Genomic DNA, 6,549 nt, shown 5'->3' with positions numbered 1-6,549 from the left:
CTTTTTTTTGTTCTGCTTGGAAGAAGAAGAAGGAATTATCTCTGGAATAAGAGTGACAGGATCAAGCAATATTGTAATGGTCCCAGTCAAAGTGGAAGCAGTGAATGTGTCATTTCGTCAGTGTGCACTGTCTGAAATCTGTCTAGCTTTAGAGTTGACAGTAAAATAACATCTTATACCTTAAAAACTTTTCTGGCCGTTAGTAGCCCAGAGGGCATTTCTCATCTCAATTTTATCAGTCATATCAAACTGAAATGAAAGTTTACCAGCTATTGTACATGCTTACCAGAACTATTCTGAAGACTTTCCTCTATTTAGTGATTGGGGAAGAAATAAAAATTTATTAAATCTGTATAACCACCATGTTGATGTGAGTATTAGTTGATACCACATATAAATATATTAAGACTTCTTTATTGATACAACTGTCTCTGCCTGGGCAGACTGCAGTAATTCAGTTAAATTAGTGTTGCTATCAAGGCAGCTAAATGAAGGGAGAAAAGTAAAGGCTAGACACAGAGAAGGGCAGGTAATTTCTGTCACTCCTATGAAAACTGGCTTTTCCAATCAACAGCAGATTTCTGTGAACAGAGTAGGCATTCTTACAAAACCTACAGTAAATGAAATGTCATTTTTATGGATAATGATGCTATTTATTCTTGAGAATTCTACTTTTACAAGAGCTGGTTCAGAACTTGCTGGTCTTGTCTTTATCAACCTTATGTTTCTCTGCATCAAAGATGTTAACTGAGTCCTATAAAGTAAGTATTTAAGGATCTTGGGAATCATTCCTTCAAAATTTTGCATGAGCTTTTATCAGTAGCATCATTTTTTGTCAAGATGTACTTGCAGTACAAGAGAGGAATGATTTTCCCATTGGAAACAAGGAAACCTTAAATTCTTTTTTTTTATTCTGCCCTTGGTAGAGCACAATGTTGTTTAGGCTTTGTGTAGACTACATTTTTGTACATTTTGTACATTTTTTGTCTGGGAGCACCCAGACCTGCAAAAAAAGAAAAGTGTGGCACTAATTCAGTTTTCTTGTTTCCTTTCAAGTTTCAGCATCATGACTCTGCTTGAGCATCTGGACGTGACTGTTCGCACTTCTGCCAGGGGACCAACTCCCACATGCTCTTCCTTCCCTCACCCCCGCCTGTTTCCTCCTTACCCCCACCCAGAAGTCACTTTTCTTGAGAAATGGGAAAGCTATCAGCATGTCCACATGCTTCCAGGGCAATTTGCCATCTGTCTTTGCTCTCAGAGGTGGATGATACCTGTTTTTTTTATGGGCTGGTCAGAAAGCAGCAGGCAGAGCTGGCATCTTCAGCCGAGTCCTCTGCACCCCCAGGAAGGCCGGAGCTGTCCCTGCGCTGTGTGGGTGACACACGTGCAGGGCTGTGGAGGAGGACTGATGGGAGGTGGTGGGTGATGGAGCAGAGCCCAGGGCCACCCACAACCAACCTGCTCAGCTGAGAGGGGCCTTGAAAGGCTGTAAAATCTCGCACAGTTGGTGAATGCTGGCAGAGAAGGAGAAAGGCATCCAGCTGCCATGGCTGGTCTCTTTCTGGAAGAAAAGACTATAAATTACAGTATGCTTTGAGAATGATTTATTGTTGCCCTGTTTATCTGCCTGTTAGAAGCACTTTGTTTCTCTGCCTTTAATAAAAGTATTCCTTGGTAGGCTATTTGTTTCCTGTTTGCCAGTAGGGACCGTTTGTTCCCTGACTCCTTTGCTCTGCTCATTGCATCAGGATAATTTTCCCTGGTTTCGGTGTGAGGACTTCTCCTGCTCTAGCAGTGATTTACTTTAAATGGGAACCCACCTATTACCATTTCCCCTCAGGTCTGGGTAGAATGGTTAAGAAATGGCTCACATCAACCACAGTCTGGCATTCAGTGTTTATCCAGTACCTGTTTAAGAGGTGATGGCTTGTGCTGACTGCCAGACTCACCCAGACTCAGAGTGACAACTGGAAGGAGAAAGACCCTGTGTCCTCCTACCAAACAGAGGATGGCAGTCTGTGCTGGGGGAAGGTATCTGGGAGACAACCAGACCCAACACCTTTGAAGGTGAGCTTTCTCTTGTGCCTAGTCCTGCTTTACCTGCTGAAAGACTTTCAATGAAACAGTTGAAAAGAGTGTATTAATGCCCTTTTACAGTATGACAAAGATTTAAATCACCGATTTCATTTTTTTTTAATAAACAGAGGGTTGTTGAATTTCTACAAAGCATCTAACCCTGCTTAGAATTTCAAAACCAGCTTTGGGCAGGAAAAAATAAATCCAACAATGAAGGAAAATATTCAAATCCTCCTCCACACTCCCCAAATAAAAGGTAAGAGGAAAAAAGTGATATGTCACTTTAATATTAAAGTTAAAAAGCTTTGATAGAGAGCAGAACTTTGCAGAAGAGAAAATGATGGGGGTGACAAAACTTTAAAGACGGGAAAATGGAGTACTATTTTTAAAATTCTTCTGTTCTTTTCAGACTGTGGTATTTTACAGAGCCTTATGGATGACAAAGCAGCTGCTTCCCCTGAGCCTGACAATGCCTTCTCCACACACCACTGGGCTGGTTTTTTTTTTCCTCTTCTTTTTGTGTCACATTGATCTTCTCTTGTTGTGCTGCCTCTAACATGCCATTAGGTGCCTCTGGCTGCCAATAGTGAGGAAGATCAGGTTTTTGTGGGTAAACTGCCATTAGGCTCTTCCTGACATGACTTAAAACATTAAAGTTCGTGTTGACTCTTTGAAGATATTTTGAGGGGTTAGGATTACCTTGTTACTGTTGTTACTACTTGTACTGAAGGAGTTTTTAGGAGCCCTTGTCCAGATCTATCACACAGGAGTTGCACAAATGGAAGTTAAAAAGCAGCCCCTGTCTCCTAGAGCTTGCCTTCGAACAAGTGAGACATAAAAAAGGCAATTATTATCCACAATTTGCAGCAGAAATTTTTCCTCTGCTGCACAGGAAAATAATTATACTACAAGCTCCAAATAGAAGTAATATGGGCAAAGGAGAATGATACAACATCTATCCAAAAAAAAGTACCTTCTTACAACCTTTAAGGTGAAGTGATGTGTTAAGGCAATAAAAAAGATACCCACAGTGGCTGACACCTGAAAGCTGTTAATCAGTCATATGAGCCAGACTGGCATCTCTTATTCATACTTAAGATGTTGGTTGCTGCCCCTGCTCCCAGAAAATCAAGATTACTTGCTCACCTGTTTTTGGGGGTACACCAATAAAGCTCATGCTGTCCAATGAACTGCAAAGTAGCTTCTGTAAATATGTGAAAAACAGCTTTATTGTCCCCCCTTGGATCTTGCCTTAAAATATCCCTCTGTGTATGTAATTTCTGCCAGGACTTGATGAGGATGTGCCACTGGCGTGTGGATGCTGTTGTCTATCTCACCAGTTGATACTGTCTGATGGGTTCCTATCTGCCTGTAAGGGCCTGCTGTCTCTTGCTAAGGCCAGGGCAGCAGTTCCAACCTGTAGAGCTCTTCACACAACAGAAACCTGGTAAATGTTGGGTTTCTAGGTCCTGAAGTAGTACATACAGTAACAACAAATAATAATAATTATAATAAGCACCGAGAAATCTTTCTTTGGCTGCATTTCTATGCTTGTACTCTCAAATACCCTTCCCCTGACCCCGATTTCTGCCACCCTGGAACATACTTAACAAAGCTTGCCATGTATGGGAGCAATTTGCAGCCACTGATATTAAGGATGCCTGTATTTAATAATTGAAAAGAATTAGCATAATGCTCAACTCATTGAATTTCTCTGGGGAAACAGTAACCTCCAGTGGTCATTTAGAGTCCAGTCATGTTCTAACAGACTTCAGTGAGTACAGTATTAGGTCCTTAGTTTATACCTGGCTTTAAAATTTTCCTTGAAACCCTAAATTATACATTCATAACCAATTTCTCATACAAGACATAGATGCTAGAACTGTGCTCTTCAAAAGGCTTATTTTGCAGTTATTTACCTTTGCCAAGGGCCTTGAGATTCAGACAAAAATCCCTGTGAAAACGAAAAGTAATACCAATTTTTAGGGGAAAGTGCAAAGGTTTTTAAGGAAAGAGTACAATCCATATTGTGTCTGAACTTGACTTAGGAATGTCATCTAAGTGCTAAGTGAATACATTTTTTTAAAGTGGGAGACATCCTTCAGTTAGAGGTAAGGCTAAGACAATTTTCTTATGCCTTTTAAATTGGTTAGAGTCTGAAGTGAGACATGCATTTAGGAATGCTCTAATTTACCAGTCAGGAATCATGGTGAACAGGGGTGGAAGAGACCTTGGCAGGACTTCTACCCTATCCTTCAAGGCCAGGCTATCTCTAGTTAAATCATGTCACCCCACAGCTTCCTTCAGGCTGCCATCCCACAATACAGAAGGAAAGGGAAGGCTGGTAAGGTTTTATGTTCCCTTGTGGTTCCTTCTTGTATTAAGGACCCTGACTGATCCTGGCATGGTACTGGAGCTGCTGTGTGTTGCTGATAGTGGAAGGATTGCAGGAGCTGTCACGACTGTTCCCTTTCCTTCAGGGAAATTACTGCCTGAGAGCTCAGAGGCTAAATTGTCAGAGTGCTACCTGGGGTTGCAACACATTTATCTAGAAAAGCACAGCATAATTAGCTTTTCTGTGGCTGTGTTTTCAAGGGGTTGAGGGTATACCACTGAATATGAATTGGGCGAGGTCACATGTACTCCTCTGAAGTTTTTAATGTTGATTGTCCACTGGGTGAGGTAAATTGTTATCATCCCAGTTGATAACTGAGGACCATGCAAGCGTGTGTGTTTATATTTATGCTCCTGGGCAGGTACTGTCTATGTAACTACTGCAAACTGCTCAGAGCTTCGAGTGGGCCCAGTCTGTCAAACTGTGAATCAAATATGTTAAACCCTCTGCAATTCAGCTGGAAGTGCACACTCAGGTGGCTGGAAAGGCAAAGGAAGAGCCAGCAGAGAGAGATCTTGTCTGATGGTGGATAACCAAGATGCCTGCTCTTCTGTGCCTTCCCAGGTAGAACTACCTCTCTTACCTTATTCCCATCTCCTGTGTGGACAGTCATCCACTCCTGCTTTTTGAGAGCAGTCAAGCTCTTCCCTGAAGTTCACAGGCTCATCCTTGTTGCTGACACATCCCCTTCACCCACCACAGTAAAAGGCACTCTGGTGTGCCTCTGCTGTGAAGCTGAATTCTGCTTGTGCTGGAGAGACCACTTGGATTGGACTGAGGGCTTGCATGAGAATGAGGTAGTGCTTAGCTGAAGCAGGAAAATGGAAACACTAACAAAAAGAGGAAAGTTAAAATATGAGTAATTTAAAATGACCACAGGCAACACAGTCAATATTATTTATGCCGAAACTGGTTTTGCTCAGGGAGAAAGCAGAGGTGAAACAGATGAACTATGAATGCTGATCTCTCAGTCCTGCTTTCTTTCAATTAAGGACTATTTCTTATCTTTATTTTTTCTAACGAGGAGTGCAAACCCTGATTGGGGATTTACCAACAGTTTGCCTTGATTTTTGTTGTTTTTCTTGTCTTTTTTTCTCTATGGTACTGTGATACTTATCACCTTTGCCTCTCCTTAAATGGGTCATTTGCAGGAAAATTACAATACATGCCTGTCTGAAGTACCAGTGAATTGAACACTCAGAAGACAGTAAGTGATGCTTTCCTTAAAGGCAGGCTATGGGTCAAAGAAAGCAAAAAATATACTAGTGAGATTCATGGGATGGGTGAGGACATATTCCAAATTAGAGACTAGTGTCAACAAGAGGTGATGTATGGCTCATTTATATTGGGGTTTTTTTTCAACAAATGTGTAATTCTCATTTACTTTTTAAATATAATAATTCCTGTGTCATCTGGCAGGAAATTTAGGTTTCAATTCTGCAAAGATGGGATTGAAGTTCTGTGCTGCTGGATGCAACATGAGCCCTGGAAATATGACTTCACATAGGTGGCCTTTTCCTAAATTATATATATCGGAAATAGGCCATTGTGGAACGAACAACTTGGTACTGTTGTGAGCACTGTACACTTTAGTTGCAAACGGGAAGAAAGACCTAAGAATCAGCCTCTCTAGACTGTAAAGTAAATAGTACCAGTCTTCTTCAAGACTGATCTGGAAATGTGCTGAAACAAACTGAATATATTGATGTCCTGGAAGATTCCCTGACACTGTCCATGGAACCCAATAACAAGAGTAGTTACAAAGCTGTGTGTGAAAATCTCCTTGGACTATTACAGGAATCCTATAGGTTTATCAAAGTCCTACTCTCTTTCTTTCTCTCTCTCTCTCTTTTTAAAAAATTACTGCCTTCAGAATTTAATTTCTGTATATTAATGGCATATGTGGAAATGATGGAAAATCAATATGGTATTTCTGGATACAAGGACATACATAAATATGACTTTCTCCACGATTAGGAAAGATTTATGTTTATTCAGTCCCTGTTTCATCTTTCTGCTCTCTGCACAGTCCAATGGTAACATAAATAATATTAAAACAATGCATTGACTCACTT

This window comes from Corvus brachyrhynchos, unplaced genomic scaffold, assembly GCF_000691975.1.
Source record: "Corvus brachyrhynchos isolate BGI_N302 unplaced genomic scaffold, ASM69197v1 scaffold87, whole genome shotgun sequence".
NCBI classification, from domain to species: Eukaryota; Metazoa; Chordata; class Aves; order Passeriformes; family Corvidae; genus Corvus; species Corvus brachyrhynchos.
Note: the sequence above shows the minus strand (reverse complement) of the source record.